Source organism: Rattus norvegicus, chromosome 5, assembly GCF_036323735.1.
Source record: "Rattus norvegicus strain BN/NHsdMcwi chromosome 5, GRCr8, whole genome shotgun sequence".
Lineage (NCBI taxonomy): Eukaryota > Metazoa > Chordata > Mammalia > Rodentia > Muridae > Rattus > Rattus norvegicus.
Window position 1 is genome coordinate 141140033 of NC_086023.1, and position 20891 is coordinate 141160923.

The 20891-nt window shown below is 43.7% G+C and overlaps 1 protein-coding gene across 15 annotated transcripts in view; it reads right to left on the bottom strand.

Annotated features, from left to right (window-relative positions):
* Positions 1 to 20891, bottom strand: part of Macf1 (microtubule-actin crosslinking factor 1) — a 325299-nt gene that overhangs the window by 231204 nt on the left and 73204 nt on the right. The window lies entirely within an intron of this gene.

Here is a 20891-nt window from a genome sequence, read left to right on the forward strand (position 1 = left end):
TGCGGTGAAGTACAGAAAAGGAAAAAGAAGAAAATGCTGAATCCCCACTCAAGGAGTGTGCCAGGGCAAACGAACCCAACTGATTTTGCCAGGAGCACAATACAACACGTCTGTTTCTTATTCTTCAGATTTTAGGATGAATTTAATGCAGGAATCCTCTAAAGTGTTAGACAGTCTCTTAAAGGAAAGCTAACAATGGAACTGTCACGTAGTTCACTGGTCAGCTCTATGCTCTTCCAAAACCTTCCTCCACACGAGTTTGTAAATAAAAGTCTGTAAGAAATAACTGTTTCCCTGACAGCCTCCATTCTGTGCCCCCATGTCCCCCACCGCTCCACATTCACCACCATTTCCCATTTCTCGACCTCATTGAAATAACTACCCACAGCTTCTTGGAAATTGACGTTTACTTATTCAGTGGGGAGCTTCACTGCCATAACAGTACAGTTTTTCTTAGGAGCCAGCTGACCACAGAGCTTTAGCATTTTGTTCATTCAAATGATTCTTGAAGCTTGAGGGTCACTGAGAGCTGCCTACAGGCACTTTAAAGGGCAGTGGCTCTCCCATTTACCACAGCTGCTGGTCATGATATCGAAGCAAACAGTGCAGAGTAACTGAGACACTTCCCCAAAATTATCTGTTGAAGCTGACAGTATCACCAATGCCAAGTGACAGTGTGCGTGAGTCAGTGGTAGAATCACCACAGCATGTGTAGTCCCAGAATTCAACGCCCGGCAAGAGGGAGCGATGAGTATTAGAATCCTGGATTGCCCTACGAACACAGATGCCTCTGCCTCCACCTCTACTTCCGCGATAAAACGTGCACTGTTAAGAATGACAGGTGGATGGCTCCTGGAACGCTCCCCGATGATGCTCTCCTTAGGAACTAAGGCAGTCCTCTGCACATCACCATCTATCTGGAAAGCTCCCAGAGACACACCAACTGACTGCTGACAGAAGACTCTAAGGCCACCTAGAAAGCTGACAGGACACAGCTAGTTTAACAGACAGCCTTTCCCTCAAATGAAGGTCTTCTGACCTTTCTTTTTTCTTTTTTTTTTTTCTTTTTTCTTTTTTCTTTTTTCTTTTTTCTTTTTTTTTGGAGCTGGGGACTGAACCCAGGGCCTTGTGCTTGCTAGGCAAGTGCCCTACCAGTGAGCTAAATCCCTGACAGCCTTTCCTCCACAGCATGCTACTTGCTTGCCATCAAAGCCTTACACTGAGGCAGCCCTTTGTAAGACTGTTTCTGCAACTGAGCAGAGGGCCTGGAAGGTGGAAATGGCTGCTACGACTAAAAGTATAAACTGGAAAAGACAATACAGGTCCCCAAGACTTCCTTAAAGATTGCTGAACACAGGGCAGATTTGGTGCATGCCTTTAATCCAGCACTAAGGAGGCAGAGACAGGTGAATTTCTGAGTTTGAGGCCAACCTGGTCTATAAGAGCAAGTTCTAGGACAGCCAGAGCCGCACAGAGAAACTCTGTCTTGAGAAAGAAAGAAAGCCTTAGGACCGGAGCTCCATCCTAACACACAAAAGGGAGAATGACTACAAAGTAGCTATGAAATAGGTTTAGAACAAAGTGAAGACTACAAACTGAAAAACAAAGAAAAACTGAGAAAGTGGGATCTGTGAGATGGCTCCATCAATAAACGTACCTGCCACTCAGCCTGAGAAGCCGAGTTCAGTCCCTGAAGCCCACAGAATGAACGAACTAACCCCACAAAGATGTCTTCTGACTTCCACCTGAGCTGCAGCTCATGTGTGCCCACAATAAATGAGTGTAATAAAAAAAAATTGAAATAAAAACAGCAGGAACGACACAGTATAATCGTAGCCACAGATTTTGCAAGTCTGGCTAGAGTGTCATTTAAGTGGTGCTGAGGTGTAACCCACCCAGTTCCCTCAGGATCCACACCAAGGGAGCTGTGCTGCCAGGGTCAGTGTGAACCGTCCGTCCTCAAGTGTCAGCTCCATGTGACTACTACAGCGTAGACTAAAGTTTAAATATAAAATGCCCCTTATTTTACATGATGTTTCAACTCTGCCCTGACATATAGGCAAAACCATGTGTTTGTTTTTTAAGATTTATTTTTACCTTCTGAGTATGTGCATTTTGTCTGCATGTATGTGTATGCTATACGCCCTTGGTGCCTGCCGGGTCAGAAGAGAGCACTGGATCCCGTGGAACTGGAGCTGCAGACAGTTGTAAGCTGCCAAGTGGGTTCTGGGAACTGAACCAGTGTTTTCTACAAGAGCAGCAAGTGCTTTTTAGCCACTGAGACATCTCCCCAGCCCTTCAAGCCCACATTCATATACTTTGGGTCCTCAGTCATATTTCTCCTGATAATTTGACTGACTAGAATTTTACTTTATACATGTTTTGTTTTGTTTGAAATGAGGTCTAAAGAAGCTCAGGCTGCCTCAGCCTCCTAATGTAGCTGAGGATGACCTTGAACTTCTGATCCTTGCTCCTCCACCCTCCAAGGTACTGGAATGATACATACAAGGGATGTAGCACTACGTCCAGTGCTGAGAATACAGCCTAGGGCTTCTTGCCTGCCAGCAAGCACTCTACGGTCCCCTGTATAACTGAACTTTCTCTGCCAAGAGTAAGTAAAATGAGAAATGTTTTTACCCTCAAGAGAGTGGGGAAGAAAGTCAAAAGCTAATCCTTCTGAAAGCATAAAGACAGCTGGAGGATTGTTCAGGGAGTAAAGGCCTGCCGCAAGCGTAACCACCTGAGTCAGAGTCCCTGGATCTATATGGTGGAAGGAAGAACTGACTCCTACAAGTTGTTCTCTGACCTCCGTATGTGCACATATGCATACAACAAGCAAGCAAGCAAGCAAACAGATGCTATGGATAATACAGAAAAGACTAGAAAGAAGTAAAACCCCTAAATTTGTATCTCTTCCTAAGCCATTCCCAGCCATTTGGGAAAGGAAAGGACAGCTCATAAAACAGCCTGGAGACATGGTCTCTCACTTATGGCCAGGGAAATTCAGTGACCTAGCATTTACTTTCATCCCCACTAATGACACACCCAAGACCTGGTGGCAATCATTGGTCCCAGCATCCCAGGACCCATCAGTCCTGAGGATGCCTCCTGCTTACCTTCTGAGAAACCTCCTCTTACTTTTTTTATGTGTGTGGACCCCCCCCCCCAGTACTTTGGCTCAGACTTTTCTCAGACAGAAAAAAAAGGGGGGGTGATAGTGACTCCCACAAATTCCAGAGACAGAGGCAGGCAGATCTCTGAGTTCAAGGCTAGCCTTGTCTAGATAGAAAGTTCCAGGAAAGCCAGGGATACATTGAGAACAAATCTTGAAAACAAATCAGGGCTGAAGAGATGGCTCAGTGGTTAAGAGCACTGACTGCTCTTCCAGAGGTCCTGAGTTCAAATCCCAGCAACCACATGTTGGCTCACAACCATCTGTAATGAGATCTGATGCCCTCTTCTGGTGTGTCTGAAGACAGTGTACTCACATATGTAAATAAATAAATTAAAAACAAAACAAACAAAAAACAAAAGGGGGTATGGGGAAGAAACAAGGTAACAAGTAGATTATAGTTGTAGACATTGATTTACCATGAACAATAGCTTTCAAATAAAAGAACATCATACTGGCATATACACTTTAAAGTTTATCTACACTATAGTATCACTTTCTCCATCACTGTCTTCAGTCTAGAGAGAAAGTAAATGACCTTTAGTCACAACCACTTATATTCTGCAGTTCTCAGAAACTGTTTTTGCTAAAGAATATATTCTTTACACTACACAAGACTGTCTCAAAACAAAACAAAACAAAACAACAACACCACACACACACACACACACACACACACACACACACACACACGAGTGAGAAAGGCAGGCAGGCAGGCAGGCAGGCAGGCAGGCAGGCAGGCAGGCAGGCAGATATTCCCCCCTCTGGGGTCTGATTTGTGCCTAATGAGATCATCTGGCTCTTTTTCATTCTAAAGACAAAAACCTGATTTTGTTAAGTTTGGAATTAGCTATCAAGAAAATAAGATGACATTGGCAGAGGGGGCATCTATCTGATAGCATGTTTGCCTAAATTTGTGAGGACCTGGGCTGGGTCCCCAGTGGCACTTAATTAACTGACTAATTGATTAATTGATTGTATATTCAGTATTTGCCATAGATAGTAGCAGTAATTTTTGCTTCAAAGAGCACTTAGTAGATGTTCGGCAATTTCTCAGTTCTCCACATATGAATTCATTCAATACAATCCTATTAAGATGGCACTATTAGAATTATCACACTATATCCAGGAAACTCTGATCTAAAGATTAAATATACTGCCCAAAGTCACTAAGGTTTGGGGCTGTGTAATTTGGTGCACATATCAGTATTGTGGGACTCAAGAGAACTACTGTCTGGGATAGACTTCATGAGCACATGGAAGGGCAAAAAGAAGCCGACGTCAAGAGCCTGCTGCTCTTCATCTGTGTGGATGAGCAGCAGAGCCAGTGAAGACTCTGCGGTGCTCTCCTGTCTTTGCCCCACCTCCTCAAACACAGCACCTACAGATGCTCTAAAATCTTCCCATAGCAATTTACGGAGAAGAAAGAAAGTAACTGAAGGAAGGCTTAATCAAAAGCCCCTTTCTTTTGATAGACAAAAGGCCTTGGTAGTTCCACAGACAGACTAGTTATTCTTAACACCAACCAAAGATTCTTTGGCACAGAAAGAAATATGAAAATGTTAGGCTTGTGGCAATGGCCTGTGTTTTGTGTCTTTGTGACCTTCTCGGTAAAGCCAGCCCACTAGAAAACAAACACAGCCTTCTGTCCATGACCCTAGGCCTTTAGTTAACTCCAGGTTCCAAAGAGAGACTGAATCTCTAGACCCTGCTCCTGGCTGGCTGTCCTTTTTCCTCGATCCTTCCTGTAACTGTTACAGGGTAACAGGACTTCCAATAGCTTTCAAGTACACAGATAACAATCAAATGCTGACACTGTAAGACTGGGGGTTGGCGGGGAGATGTGATATCAACACGTGGCGGGTGGGGGTGGGGAAGGGCAGCCATCAAGACAGCTCCTGTTCTCCCTAGCTTCTCACCCCAAATCAACAAGTCCCTGCTTTAGCACTTTCCTAAGTAAACAGTTAAAACAATGCCAGTTGTTCCAAGTGCTCCTTAATGGCCTTTGGTGGTGTATATTGTCCCATAAGTACAGAATACATTGAGTTTTTTAGGCCAGGACTGATCTGCAGGCCAGGGATTATTCAGGAAATGAAGGTTTAAGAAGACCTCAATTTCAAGGTCTGCCTGAGAGCCCATCTCAAAATTCTTAAAAAAAAAAAAAAAAAAAAAAAAAAAAGGTAAAAAGAGGGTGGGGCCAGGTGTGAAGGTGCTTGCCTTTAATCTCAGCACTCAGGAGACAAGAGGCAGACTCTCTGAGAGTTCCAGCCCAGGGTGGTATATAATGTGAGTTCCAGGCCACCTAGGGCTATATAGTGAGACCCTGTCTTAAACGGGTGGGTGGATGGATGGATGGATGGATGGATGGATGGATGGATGGATGGATGAGTGGGTGGGTGGGTGGGTGGGTAGGTAGGGTGGGTAGGTTGGGGGATACAACTCAGTTCAGTGATAGAGCTAAATAAGGCCCTAAATTCAACCTGCCCTATAGAGGCAGAGGGTAGTTATTTTATTAAATGGGTCAATAAGAGAAGGGAGGATAGAAATAAACAACTTCAAGACCAGAAGGTCACAAAACACTGATGCTAGATTTACAATCTGTGACACTCCAATCCCACCCTAGCAAACACGATAGGATTACTATTAAAAAGCCTCGAAGGCCTTTATACCCAGCCAACATCAGCACCCCCTTTGCTGCTTCGCCCAGGAAATGATGAACAAAACTTTCAGGAGCAAGGGCAAGAGTAAGTAGCAGCACAGACTTCCATGGTGAACAAAGCAGCCATGGATGAGAAGTCTCAGTCTGGCCTTGAAACCTCAGGGGAAAACAGCTTAAACTAAAGTGTGATTAGTACCGCCAATGCTTCCAAACCTTGAGGTGTTAAGCTATGAGGTACTATGGCCCCCTGTGGCTCAAGCCTCTGGATCCCCTCTGATTATTCTGGAAATAGGTCCTAGTCCTACTTCTGAGCAGTGTCAAAGGTCCATGGTGTGAGAGGCACAGTTCAGTCAAGCACAGCTCAGCCCCAAGTTTCATGGGTCTAGCATATAGTAGGCTCTCAAATATTTACAAAAGAAGTAAAAGAATAAATCATTTCATCTCCAACTGCTATCATCAATTGTTTTGTATGCGGAAGTCGACAGAAGAAGTGTTGGAGAACGCTAGACCACAGGAAGAAAACAAACAAACACTCTTGCCATTTCCTGATGGTCAAGCTCTTATGATGTAAGGAATGATGAACTTTCTATATAAGACTCATTACGTCACTGTTCACTCGCAAGAGATAACTGGCCAAGCCATCTTAAATCAGAGACCATGATTTTTCTGAAGTGGCAGAATGCCATGAAAGAAGGCAGTGTGTGTAGTAAGGGAGATGCCCAGTATAAATCAAATTCATAATGGTTACAAGTTAACACTAAACAACTCCTCCTTATAGTCTTACAAGAAGGAATTTGTATATGCTGTGTGTGTTGACTAGTTATGTCAACTTGATACAAGTTAGTCATCTAGAAAGAGAAAATGTCTACATCAGATCCAGCTATAGGTAAGCCTATAGCTTGATGGTGGAGGACCCAGCCCACTGTAGGCAATACCACCGCTGGGTCGATGGTCCTGGGTTCTATAAGAAAGCAGGCTGAACAAGCCATTGGGAGCAAGCCAGCACCCCTCCACGGCCGCTGCATCAGCTCTTACCTCCAGGTTCCTGTCCTGCTTGAGTTTCTGCCCTGACTTCCCACAGTGATGGCCCATTACCTGGAATTGTAAGGGAAACAAACCCTGCTCTCCCGGGATTGCTGTTGGTAAGGTGCCTCACCACAACAGAAACCCCAACCAAGACAGTAAATGAAAGAAACAAGTTGCAGAAAGCCAGCAGTCTATTATATAAAGTACCCAGAATAGGAAATCAGAAAGCAGATTAGTGCTTGCCAGAGGTTCGGCTGGAGGTGGTGACTGCCTCAAAGATTCCTATTTAGTGGGAAAACAGTCTCTGAACTGGACGAGCACAGTGGTTGCAGAATATTGTTAAGGTCAATGAGTTATGTAGTTGAAAATGGTTACAATGTAAACTTTATGTGTATTTTACGGTTAAAAAAACAACAACAGGGGTGGCTGGGAGCAGGGAAGGTGGTTGCTTACGCCTTTAATCCCAGCACTGAGGAGACACAGGCAGGCAGATCTGAGTTTGAGACCAGCTTGGTCTACAGATCAAATTCCAGGACAGGTACACAGAGAAACCCTATCTTGAAAAAAAACAAACAAATACCCCAAAAAAAAAAAAAAAAAATCAGGAGGGATATAGAAATGGCTCTGTGGTTAAGAGTTCTTAGTTCTTTTGCAGAGGACTTGGGTTTCAATCCCATCACTCACATGGCAGCCATCTGTATCATCAGTTCTAGGCTCTCTGACGCCCTCTTATGACCTCAGAGGGCACAAGGCACATGCATGACATACATGGTACATATACATGCATGCAAATAAAAATAAATGAATCTTACACTTTAATATGCTTGGAAAACACACCCGGATCACAATTATATAAAGTATCTATGGAAGAGGAAGGAGCACAGACAAGTGCTAACGTGTTAAATTAAAATGGTACTTTGTCAGAGGCTGGAGAGACAGCTCAGCAGTAAAAAGCACTGGCTGTTCCTCCTGTCAACCTAGGTTCAATTCCCAGAACTCAGACAGCTCACGAATATTTGTAACTCCAGTTCCAGGGGACTTGACAGCTCTTCTGACCTCTGCAGGCCCCTACATGTACATGATTTACACACACACACATTCAGGCACACACACACACACACACACACACACACACACACACACACAAATATTTAACAAAAACAAGACTCTGCTGAATGAATAATGCTGGAGAGTAAATAAATATCAAGAATAGAAAATATCAAAATTGGGGCTGGAAAGACAACTCAGTGGTTAAGAGCACTGATTGCTCTTCCAGAGGTCCTAAGTTCAATTCCCACCAACCACATGGTGGCTCACGACCCTCTGTAATGGAGATTCAATGCCCTCTTCTAGTGTGTCTTAAGACAGCGACAGTGTACTCACATACATGAAATAAATAAATCTTTTTAAAAAAGAAAGAAAGAAAGAAAATGTCAAAATCAGGCTGGAGAGATGGCTCAGAGGATAAGAGCACTGACTGTTCTGCTCTTCCGGAAGCCCTGAGTTCAAATCCCAGTAACCACACAGTGGCTCATAACCATCTATAATGAGATCCGGTGCCCTCTTTTGGCCTGCAGGTATACATGTAAGCAGATTGTATACATAATAAATAAATCTAAAAAAAGAAAAAGAAAATGACAAAATCACATAGTCAGTACTCCAGGTATAATCACAAGCCTGCAAATAAATCACCAAGGGGGAAGCAAGCTACATAGTTTATCAAACACCAGAATAACAGGTGTGTACATACAGAGGGGTGAGTGAGCCCAGTCTGCACCTCGTCAGTCCTGTCCTCTATCCCCCATCAGATGCACTCCCAAGAGCAAGGAGTTCAGCATAGCCTAGAGGCTCGAATTAGCTCCTTCACTGCTGACCTAGGATACAATTCATCCAACATTAATGCTTTCCCTTTTCATAGATGACTCTTGAGATAGAGAGGCAGCTTGGGTGGCTAAGAGAACTTTTTGCTCCTCCAGATGAACTGTGCCAGTTCCCAGAACGTACATCAGGAAGCTCACAACTGCCTGTAACAACAGCTCCGAAGGATTCAACAACCTCTTCTGGCCTCTGTGGTCACCTGAACACACATGGCATTCACTCAGAGACACACACACAAACATACACATAAAATGAAATTAAATTTTAAAATTATAAAAAAACCTTTAAAAATAATGCTAAAAAGTTAATAGAAAAGAAAATTCTACAAGGGAAAATATTTTTATTATAGTTGCTGGTACATCTCTAATATCTGTAATAAATATAACAAATTATCAAAGTTATCTGACAAATTACTAGTAGGTGGGTCTACTAAACCTTTCTTTCCTATAATAATCATTTTATTTGTACCTTACTTTCTAAAAATCTTCCTCTTCTAGTCATTTACCCCAACTTAGGAGTCCTATCTAGTTTCCTCAAATCAAATCTTTAACTAGTGTCTAGTTATGCAGTACCCTTGTTACTGTGTTGTTTATTGCTGGATCCCATCACCCAACAGAGGCCTCATGGTAGGTGCTTCTACATATCTGTTGAATGAGAATTATTTACTTTAATCATTCTGCCCTACGACAGCTCATGTATGAGCACTTAAACTGAGCTAGGTATGAGACAAGCACTAGGAGCAGGAACATAACTGGAGCCTGCCCGCCCTATAAAAAAGTAAACGGACTCCTCCAAACTGTCCTCTGACCTCCACCTGCGCACCAGGGCCTGCACACATAAATGCATGCAATAAATAAATAGGAGGAGGGAGGAGGAGGAGGGGGGAGGGGGAGGGGAGGGGGGAAGCCTAAGCTAGGAAGTTGGCTCAGTGGTTTCGAGTACTTACTCTTACAGAGGACCAGGGCTTGGTTTCCAGCACCCACAAGGAGGCTCACCACCTGCTCAGGCATCAAGTGTGAATGTGGTACAAAACACTCAATCACACAAAAATAATAGTAAAACAAATCTAAAGTAATTATTTTTAAACAACAAAAAAAAGAACTACAAGATGGGAGATGGATAAGGGGCACATATATAACAAGGTGGATTTATATGGGCTGCAGGTGTACTCTAGTATTTTGCGAGTTAAGGCTGGACAAGTGGGAAGTGACCATAACGCAAGAAGTCTTTAAGAACAAAACTGGGCTTTCCTCAATAGGAAATACTAGGAAAACGGTTTCTATAATTAATTGGAAGGGAGAGACAGAACACAAACAAAATTCAGTCAGGGCAGTTGCTGTAATTCAGATGACTTGAGATGACTAGACTCATGGCAAAGGGACCAAAGAGGAAAAGGCAAACTTAACATTCTGAAGCAACAAAAGAACTCAGTGACAAACTGAAAAAAGAAGGCTGTTGATGGGAGTCAACACTGTCTCCAGGGTTTCTGCTCTCCCAGGCTAGAAGAATGTGAATACAAATGTCAAAAATGGGGTCTAGAGAAAGCCAAGTCCAAGCTTAGTTTTGAAAATACTCAGTTCAAGGGGTGATGGGTTACTTCAACAATAAGACGTTTGTCTTCACGCTCGCACTGGTAGGGTGAAGGGTGGAAAGGGAGGAGGGAGAAGTGGGACACGCATCACATGTAATCCAAGCACTCAGGAGGCTGAAGAAGGAGACTTCCTTGAGTTCTAGCCCACTCTGGGTTATATACAGTTAGACTCTATCTAAAACAAAAACCAAAATTGGGGGAGGGGAGACCCTAGAGAGAGAAAGAAAGGGCGATCTGGAGCAGCATGGATACCAGGCTAAGCATATTAGCGTTTATATGGCAGTTCTGACCGAGGCAGAAGCTGCGCCATTCACTCAATCCTCATGGTACACATATGAGAAAGAAACCCAAACAACTGGCTCAGGTCACTCAGCCAATAAACCTAGAAACCTAGACATAAACATAAGCCTGCCGATATTATCAAAATATCTTAACCCTTAGGATATGTCACAGTTAAAGTCACAAGAAAGATATATTAGGGACGCAGCTCAATTGTATGGCACTGCCTAGATGTGCTGAGTCCTAGGTTCAATCACAAAGAAACAAAGAAGACAGAGCTGGAGAGACTGCTGAGTGGTGAAGGGCACGTACTATTCTTGAAGAGAACCAAGGTTTGACTCCCAGTATTCACAGCCCCAGTCCAGGGGATCCGATGCCTTCTGACCTCTATAGGCACCAGGCACACACACGGCACACAGATATACATATGAGCACAATAATAAATATATATTTTTTATAAAGAAAGAAAATACCCAACAAATTAGTTTAAGTTAAGTGAAACCAAAAATGCCCTCATTAATGTTAAAGGAAGAGAATAATTTAAAAATCGGGATATAATTAATACTGCTCAACATCAGCAGTCAACACAAAGCAAAGTCCAGCAGGGCAGGGCGTGCACGGTTTTAGTCCCAGCAATGGAGATAGAGACAGGCAGATCTCCGTGAGTTTGAGGCCAACCTGGACTACTGTGAGGTCCAAGAATCCTGCCAAGTAAGACAGGCAGATCTTTGAGTTCAAGGTCTTTACATAATGAACTCTGGGGCAGCCAGAGCTCCATAGTGAGAACTCCTCCTTAAACAAACAAACAACAAACCCTCTTTAAGTCAGAATTTCTAGAAAAGATGTTCTACCTGGAGGTAAAGGGACACCCCCACCCCAATGCCATTTATCACTGACAGGCACTGGGCTGCTGGGATCCAGTCACCTGACCCTTGGGAAGCAGTGCACAGCCTAAGAGGCACGTCCGGAGCTGAACCGCCAGCTAAGTGGCTCTCTGCTTCCGGCTGCAGCTCACACACAATCTTTGCTACTGGGTGTTTGTTCATTTGGTTGGGTTTTTTGTTGTGTTGTTGGGTGTGTGGGTAGGTAGGTGGGTAGGTGGGTGGGTGGGTGGGTAGTTTTGAGCCAGGGTCTTATGTAGCCTTAAACTGGCACTGAATTTGCTATATACATGAGGATGACTTTGAACCTCTGATTTTTCTGCCCCCACTTCAAGGTGCTGGGATTAGAGGGGTGTGCTGGGAATCAAACCCAGGGCTTCATGGATGTTAAGCAAGCACCCAAAACTAAGTTCCATCTCCAGCTCCTAAAACCAACTTTTAAAAGGACTTCATGTGCCTGCTCGCTGCTGCTTCTCTAAGCTATTTCCGCCCTAAGCAAACTAAAGTTAGGTGCAAATTTACTGGTTTTGCTGCAGCTCTATGCCCCAATAAATGATAGTTGAGTGTTATATTCCTCAACACCGCAAAATCAAACAAGCGAGAAACACTCCCATTGTTCAAGCCATTGTTTTACCTTTAAAAACATCTGATCTAGTATCCTCTATTGCCTACATGCCACAATAGGCCTTGAAACGCAGACTAAAACCTACCCCCTAGCCTTACCTTTTACCACTGACAGATCAGACTCCAAGTCTTAGTCCTCAGCAAGGCATTCTGGACGGTTCCTACATTTATAATACTCCCCATTATCTCCTCAGAAAATAGCTTTGGGACTCTATTCCTAGGCATGATCTATTATTTTCTTTCCTCAGGAGCAAACTTATACACTACTCAAGATTTGCTCTAATACCAATTCTTCTGCAATGCTTTTGCAATCATCCGGCATGCAGCTGACCATGATCAATCTGCCTTTGTTTTCACTGCAACTTGTTCTTATTTCTGAATGCATCTGCTTTGGATGTAGAAATATCCCTACTATACTGGACATGAGACTATCAGTCCCGAAAGGATAGAGACTGCCATTAATCTTCATTTCATATACAGTATCTAGCAAACTAAAAGTTCTCAATTAAAGAAAGAGATGATGACTTCCAGAAAAAAACAAAAAACAAACAAAAAAATCAACCAAACAAAAAAACCAGGAGTCAGGGAACATTGTCAGAGGTAAGGTAGCTAGTTTGTACCAAATTATAAAATGATTAAAAATCAAAGGATATCAAGATACATGAGGCACCAGGTGGTTGTGATACCTGTGTATATCTTTAATGCTAGCACTGGGGAGGCAGAGACAGGCAGATCTCTGTGAGTTTAAGACCTGCTCTGTTCTACAGAGTGAATTCCAAGACAGCCAGGGCTATACAGAGAAAACATGTCTTGTGGTAGGGGGGTGGCAAGTTTGGAGAATATGAAGCTAGAATCCAAAAGGGTCCTGCCATTTTACAGTGAACAGAAGATGCTATTTAACATCTGGTATTCATTCTGAAGGTTCATCCCTGCAGGTGTCGTGATGACTTCCTAATAAACAATTGGGATTACTAGGTTGGAGTTTCTATATAGAACAACCTATAGGACTGTGTCAAATCACTGAGAACAAGAACCATAACTTGCAAGACCCAGTGTGGTGCCACAAGCAGAGGCAGATGGGTCGCTGTAACTTCAAGGCTGGCCCAGTCTGCAGAGTGAGTTCCAGCCCAGCCAGGGGTATTCAGAGAAACTGTCTTAAAAACTTCTAAGAACAGAGAGGAGAGGAGAGGAGAGGAGAGGAGAGGAAAGGCTCTTAACTTTTTGATACACACAATGTTACAACCATCTCCAGTTGTACCAAAAACCAAGAATCTATCCCACATAAATCAAACCAACACCAACCATGAACTTCTGCTAGAGATCATGCAATAAACCTAAAAATATGTAATTAAGGACAGAGCAAAACTTAGCACTATAAAACTGCCAGCGATTCAAACAAGTACAGGGTCTTGTAGGTGCCTAGTACAGTAAAAGGTGTTGACAAGCCTCACCCCAGAAGCATGCAGACTCCAGAGTCCCTGCAGTGGAAAGAATCAAGCCATTGTGACAGGTTTGCTTAAGGGCTCTGGGAATGGGAGGGACAGACAGTTCTCACTGGGAAGGATGCAATCCTGTCAGTGACTCAAGCCATCCTCCACTACCCTGGCTGCTGTGGAGGTTTTTGTTGCCAGATCACATACAGTCCCACACATAAATGTCTATATCTCCTTTCAGGAAAACCTCATGCTATTCCCAACAACTAAAAACCTAGTTTGTCATCAGCCAAAAAAGAAAAAAAAATCGTTATTATCTACTACGGGAGGTCAACTCTAAGGCAAAACCACCAAGAATGTCTATATGTTCATCTAATGTCTAATTTTACATTAAAGTCTGGCCATAAGAAACTGAAGTTGATTTGTACTTGACCTATAATGTGTTGATGTAAACACAAAACCAGCTACTTCACTTGCAGAACAGTCACCTATCAAAACCCATGGTGGTGACACTGTTATTTGTTCACATATCACATCAGGGCAAGCTGACCAATAGTCCCAGCTTTACTAGGTGTATGCTCTGTGGGCATACAAAGAAAATCTCAACTCGGTAGCACTCTAGGTCCTAGTAGAGATCTCCATACAGCACTGCCTAGGTCATTCTTTCTTGGTATTGCAGTTTCCCATCCAACATCAGTGGCTCATTCCCCAGCACAAGGCAAAGGAACAACAGGATTGGAAAGATCACTGACGCTTGATAAATGCTGGGAGTTGCTGAGAGAAGACGTCAGAGTAAAACAGCACAGTGATGTGATGGTGACATGTGGGAGATGCTGACCACTTGAGAAACTTGGCCCTTGTCCCACTCTGAAATTAACCGGATAATAAAACATCTGAACCAGCTGGCCCCTGAGCCTGAAGACAGGACTCTCCCTAAAGGGCAAGAGACCAGAATCCCATCAGAAGGGTGCTCAGGGTTTCAGGTAGGTATCCTGTGTTTAACCTCTCAATGGCTTGTAGAGATAAAATGAAACTAAAAGCCAGGATCCGGAGCTTTAAAGAGATGTATTAAGACCCAATAACTCGAGGGGTTGGGGATTTAGCTCAGTGGTAGAGCGCTTCCTAGCAAGCGCAAGGCCCTGGGTTCGGTCCCCAGCTCCGAAAAGAAAAAAAAAAAAAGAAAAGAAAAGAAGACCCAATAACTCCATCCTACAAATCTGTCCAAAAGATTGGAAAAAAAACATTAAAAAGTCATTTACAAGGATGTTCACTGTCCTGTTATATGATAAAAGATACAGATTTGTTTTGATATATATTATGTATATTCCCACAATTGAAAAAATATTAAATGAAAGTCACCTTGACATTTGGTATTGAAAATGATACTGTAAGGCGAGGTATGTGTGGTGGCGTATACCTTTAATTCTGGCACTTGGGAGGCAGAGGTAAACAGATCCCTGTGAATTCCAGGCCAGCTTGGTCTACAATACTGAGTTCCAGGACAGCTGGAGCATCACAATGAAGCACTGTCTGTGGGGATAGGGGCGTGCTGCAGAAATAAAGGCATAACAACGATATAACATTATAACATAATTATACCAAGAAAGACACAAAAGCACAACACGTATGCATGCATGTGGATAGAGACAAAGACTAGGTGGAAACATGACAACAGATGAAGACAGTAACTGAAGGTGCAGAATCGCAGTGATTTTCCCCAGTATCATCACCGTCTAAGTGTGTTCTGAGATTTTTTTATTAATCTGCTCTCTTTCTTTACCTTTTTTTTATATAAAGATTTATTTATTTATTATATGAATACACTGGATTTATTTATTTATTTATTTATTTATTTATTTATTTATTTATTTATTCCATGTATGTGAGTACACTGTCACTGTCTTCAGACGCACCAGAAGAGGGCATCAGATCCCATTACAGATGGCTGTGAGCCACCATGTAGTTGCTGGGAATTGAACTCAGGACCTCTGGAAGAGCAGCCAGTGCTCTTAACCACTGAGCCATCTCTCCATCCTCTTTATTTTTGTTTAAAAGTTAATGTTAATATTATTTTTTTTTAATTTTTAAAAGTTTTAATTTTTAAGTTTTATTTTAGGTCTATGTGTTACCTGCATGTAGGTCTATTGTGTGCAAATGTCTGAGGAGGCCAGAAGAGGGCACCAGTTCTCAAGAACTGTAGTTAAAGACAGTTGAAAGTGAGCACGTGGGTGCTGGGAACCAGCCCAGGTCCTGCTACAGCAGCAGCAAATACTCTTAACCACTGCTTCCATTCAGTACATGTAGCAGTGCTAAGGCTTGTCTTGATTGCTCAAGCACTGTGCTGGGACTCATCCCTTGTCCATAGTCCCAGTGTGCTTAGCAAGGACCAGAGAGAGCATTTTCTCATCACTCCATCTCAACTACCTCTCTGATTCTTTACTTAATCCCCAATTACAAACAAGTCACAGGCCTGGGCTGAGCTAATGAACAGGACTTGGGCCAACAATTCGGCTTATACCTATGAGAGTAGAGTCTTTTTTTTTTTCCCCTTTTCTTTTTTTTCGGGGCTGGGTACTGAACCCAGGACCTTGTGCTTCCTAGGCAAGCGCTCTACCACTGAGCCAAATCCCCAACCCCGAGAGTAGAGTCTTTCTTGGCATTACACAGACTATGGCAGACTTGAGAAATGTAAGTTAAAACCTTTTAAACAGTAGCAGAATGAAAATATTTCACTCCAATGCTTGGGAAAGCACCCCACTCACCAAAAGCATAGGAAATAGAGGACTGGAACTTCAAAATAACACCTACAGTGTCCCTACTTCCTATAAGGCCCCTTTCTACAGTTATTCACTAGATGGGATGAATTCTCTCCAGAAAAGCAAAAGCCAGCAACTGAATGAAGAGGGGCCAATTACTTCTTTTGGTCAGCCCTTCAGGAATGCACAAAGATACGGATGATACAAAGAGAGGCAACCGTGTTCCATGCTCAGGGGACACAGTAGGTCAGCTGAACCCACAGTTTGACAAAGGCAGTGTTTTGCATCCTACTCTACCTGGCAGTGAGACTGTTTTATATTATATATGTTATGCTATAAAGACTATTACACCACACACATAGGTTGTGTGTGTGTGTGTGTGTGTGTGTGTGTGTGTGTGTGTGTGTGTAAGGGGGGAGGGTTGTTTAGCAAATACCAATGAATAAGGGATTAGAAACATAGTTCAAGAGAAGTAGTACGGAAAGAAAAGTTTTATTACCTCCTCTTCTTTTTTTTTTTTTTTTTCCTTTTTCTTTTTTCTTTTTTTCCGGAGCTGGGGACCAAACCCAGGGCCTTGCGCTTGCTAGGCAAGCACTCTACCACTGAGCTAAATCCCCAACCCTATTACCTCCTCTTCAAAGCCCCATACTGCTATTCTCTTGGTGAGAAAGGTGCCAACATTTTATTCATGTACTTGTTCAGCAGTGGCCATTCTAGCCTATTTCACGTGGTCAACAACACAATGGCAGCAGCCGTCTTTTTGGCTGGCATACTCCCAGGTCAACTGTTATCATCTTAGTAGATTCAATGATTCCGGTCCTGAGGTCAGCTAAACCACAGATAGAATTCTCTGTGTAGCCTTGGCTGTCCTAGGATTTGCTCTGTAGACTAGGGTGGCCTCAAACTCACAGAGATCTGCCTGCCTCTGTCTCCTGAGTGCTAGGATTAAAGGTGTGCACCACCAGCCTGCCCAGGATAAATGAATTATATAAAGCACTCAGATGAAAGCTCAGTCAGCAATCGGACATTTAGTAAGTGCTTACCACTAGTGCTGCAGCCATCTAACCTCAGCCACCCTAATGATTCCATGCTGAGATCAAGCATGTGGATAGGTGGCAGCTTAGAGCTTGTAACCCATGATATGATCTGGTCTAGTTCATCCTGGACCCAAGCAGGCACAAGAATTCTATAATCCAAGGAAATCTGTACTGAGAATTATGATTTCTTTAAGAAGCACAGAAATATAATATAGGTTTTCATTTAAAACCTAGGTGGTGGGATATGGGGCTGCTTTAGACTGCACCCAGAGCTGACTATGATTTGTCTTGTGCTCTGGCAGGGGTGTGGTTTCTGCAATGATGTGCCATTTGGAATTCTGGGAACTTTTCAGAGGGTGTATGAAGGGTAGCCCCAAGGTAAGGCTGGCCGCTGTTGGTTGGTTGGGAGAGTTGGTTGCTATTTCACAGTAGTTGTGGTCGAAGAAAAAAGAAAAAAAATTAGATTCAGGGATCTCTTTCTTTCCTTCCTAGTGTTGGGAGGGTGGGGGAGTGTGGAATAAGGGTGGAGAAGGGTAGAAGAAAGAAGAGCCCACAAACTAGCCAAAGACTGGTTACAGAAATCCCTAAGAGCTAGAGACTAGGATACTTGCCTTTCATACAGGAAGCCTGAGTTTGGCTCCCAGCTCTGCCTAAATACATGTGATAACACTACCCCCCCCCCCCCCCGTCTCAGCACTCAGGAGGTAGAGGCAGGAAAATCAGATGTAAGGTCATTCTCAGTTATACAAGGAATTTAAAGACATAGTCTACCTGGAGGGAGGGGAGGAGGGAGGGAGGGAGGGAGGGAGGGAGGGAGGGAGGGAGGGAGGAAGGAAGGAAGAAGAGAGGGAGGCAGCCATCTATCCAGCCAGCCAGCCCTGAGAGACAAAGGAAAAAGACACAAAAGTTGTAGAAGTAACATTTGATGAATCCTAACCTCACTTTAGACAATAAGTATATATAAGTGTGTGTGTGTGTGTGTGTGTGTGTGTGTGTGTTTAACGCCCATGGCAATCAGTGCTTCTGAGTCCATCTTGGAGTAGAGCTCTTAGCATTTGGAACAGCGAAAGTACAAGAGATTGTGGCTGCCGTGGTCTTTTCCTTTCTCCAACTTCAGTCTCACATAGGACACTCCCTATGACAGGTACAGTTCGTCCCTTGCTCATTCATTCCTGGCAGTGTTACTCATTCCTCATACAAATGGGCTAAAAGAAGGGTGGGGCGTGTGACAGAGGGAGAGAACACGTGATTGCCAGGCTTCTGCGGAGAGACCCTCTCTTCCTTAGGGTTTCTATTGTTGTGAGCATCTTCCTTCGGGTCTCTATTGTTGTGAGCATCTTCCTTAGGGTCTCTATTGTTGTGAGCATCTTCCTTCGGGTCTCTATTGTTGTGAGCATGAGCAATTGGGAAGGAAAGGGTTCTATCTTACAGTAAGTCCATTATCCAAGAGCGTTAAAGCCAGATCTTTAGGGCAGAAACCAGGAGGCAGGAACTGAAGCAGAAGCTATAGGAAGGGAAGCTACTGGATTGTTTTTCAGGGCTTCCTCAACCTTCCAACTTCCAACACCCAGGAATATCGAAGTGAGTGGGCTCTCCTACATCAGTCATCCATCAAGACAATGAAACACAAGCTAATCTGGGTACATTTTCTCAACTGAAGTTTCCTCTTCTAAAATGACTCTGGCTTGTGTCAGATTGACTATTTAGTCAGCATACTAAGAAATATACTTGAGGTTATTGCCTGAACCACAGTCGCCCTAATGTGGTTAACATTGGCTAACATAGGCAGGCAGATCTTGGTGAGTTTGAGGCCAGCCAGAATTACACAGTAAAACTGTCTCAAAAAAAATTTTTTTAAGTTATATTCTCTAATTTTATGGACAAGTAAATTCCCTATAGTTTCCATGCCACCACAGGTGCATCCTCAGGATGCCCTGGGATTGGAACTACACCAACGCTAACAAGCTGAACGGCTACGCTAAAAAGCTCAGGACCCGAGGAAGGCCTGGAATGTCTACTCTGAGTCGCTTCCATTCAGGGAACATCCATGTGAAGTTTGATAATTCCGCCCGAGTTTTGTAGGAAAGAGTACAGGGTGGCGGTGAGGCTCCTGCTCTGTCAGGTAGATTTCATGCCTAGAGACAGGGTCCTCTAAGACTGCAGCAGGGCAAGAAGTGGGCTGTTCATATGGACAAGGGTACACTCTCATACCCAAGGACTGGGAAACCTGATGAGAAGCACCACAGATTTCTGTCCCCTCTTCTCAGTGAGACTGTGCTAAGAATCCACTCTTTCTACCTTTTTAAGTCTTCCTGTGAGGCAGGCATGGTAGCTGGCATGTACTATACTTGGGAAAGCTGAGGGAGACATCATAAATTTGAGGCTGATCTGAAGTGTACAATAAGATGCTATCTCAAGAACTGAACCAAAAGACTTCCTTGGACAGGGAAGTGAGAATAATTAACGTTACTACTTCCTGCTAAGACCTGTCTGATCTATGATAAACCTAAAAGGAATTGACTCGAGCTACTGAAGTTTTGAAGGAGGAAAGAAATGGTTGCATGAGATACAAGGAGAGAACAAGAGAAGACAATACCACGATGATATGTTACAGTTTCGTGGGTTACCTATCTTCTGCACTGAAATGCTTGGGACGGTGCTCCAGATTTGATTATTTAAAAATATTTACATACACTTTAGGAGCCAAGCATTTCTAACCCAATGATGCAGCCCACTCTAAAGTAAAAGTGTTGAGTGTGGATATAGTCTCAGGTTTCAGAGCGTTTCCGATGAGAGATCACACTCTACCTTTACAGCATGTAGCACCCCGCACGTGTTTCCTAGACAGCCCATAAATGAAGGTAAAATGTCTACCAATCGTGGCAGGAAAGGAGTTCAGTTAGTTCTACAGCCCACACCCTGCCTATAGCTCCTCCAGTTCCTAAAAAGGCCCCTCATGATTTTCCTCCCTCTAACCCCCTCCTCCTCCCTCTAACCCCCACCTCCTCCCTCTAACCCCCTCCTCCTCCCTCTAGCCCCCTCCTCTTCCCTCTAACCCCCTCCTCTTCCCTCTAACCCCCTCCTCTTCCCTCTAACCCCCACCTCCTCCCTCTAACCCCCACCTCCTCCCTCTAACCCCCTCCTCCTCCCTCTAACCCCCTCCTCCTCCCTCTAACCCCCTCCTCCTCCCTCTAACCCCCTCCTCTTCCCTCTAACCCCCTCCTCTTCCCTCTAACCCCTCCTCCTCCCTCCACACACTATGCTTCTTCTAAGACCAGAATCTCGACTGAGGGGTGGATGCCTTGAGCACTCTCCTCGACACAAGAAAATAAAGTCATCTGGTAACTGGAGACGGGAAAGTAACACATTTTAATCAGTTTCCTCTTTAGTAGCCAAAAGATTCTACACTGTCACATCTGAAGGGCTCTGGGTGTGAGAGGAGGGAAGGGAATGGTCCTAGCTGGCTTAGAACTCTAGATTGGCCTCACTCACAGAGATCCACCTGCCTCTGCCTGTCTCCTTAATAATGGGATTGAACACATGCTAGCTGCATGG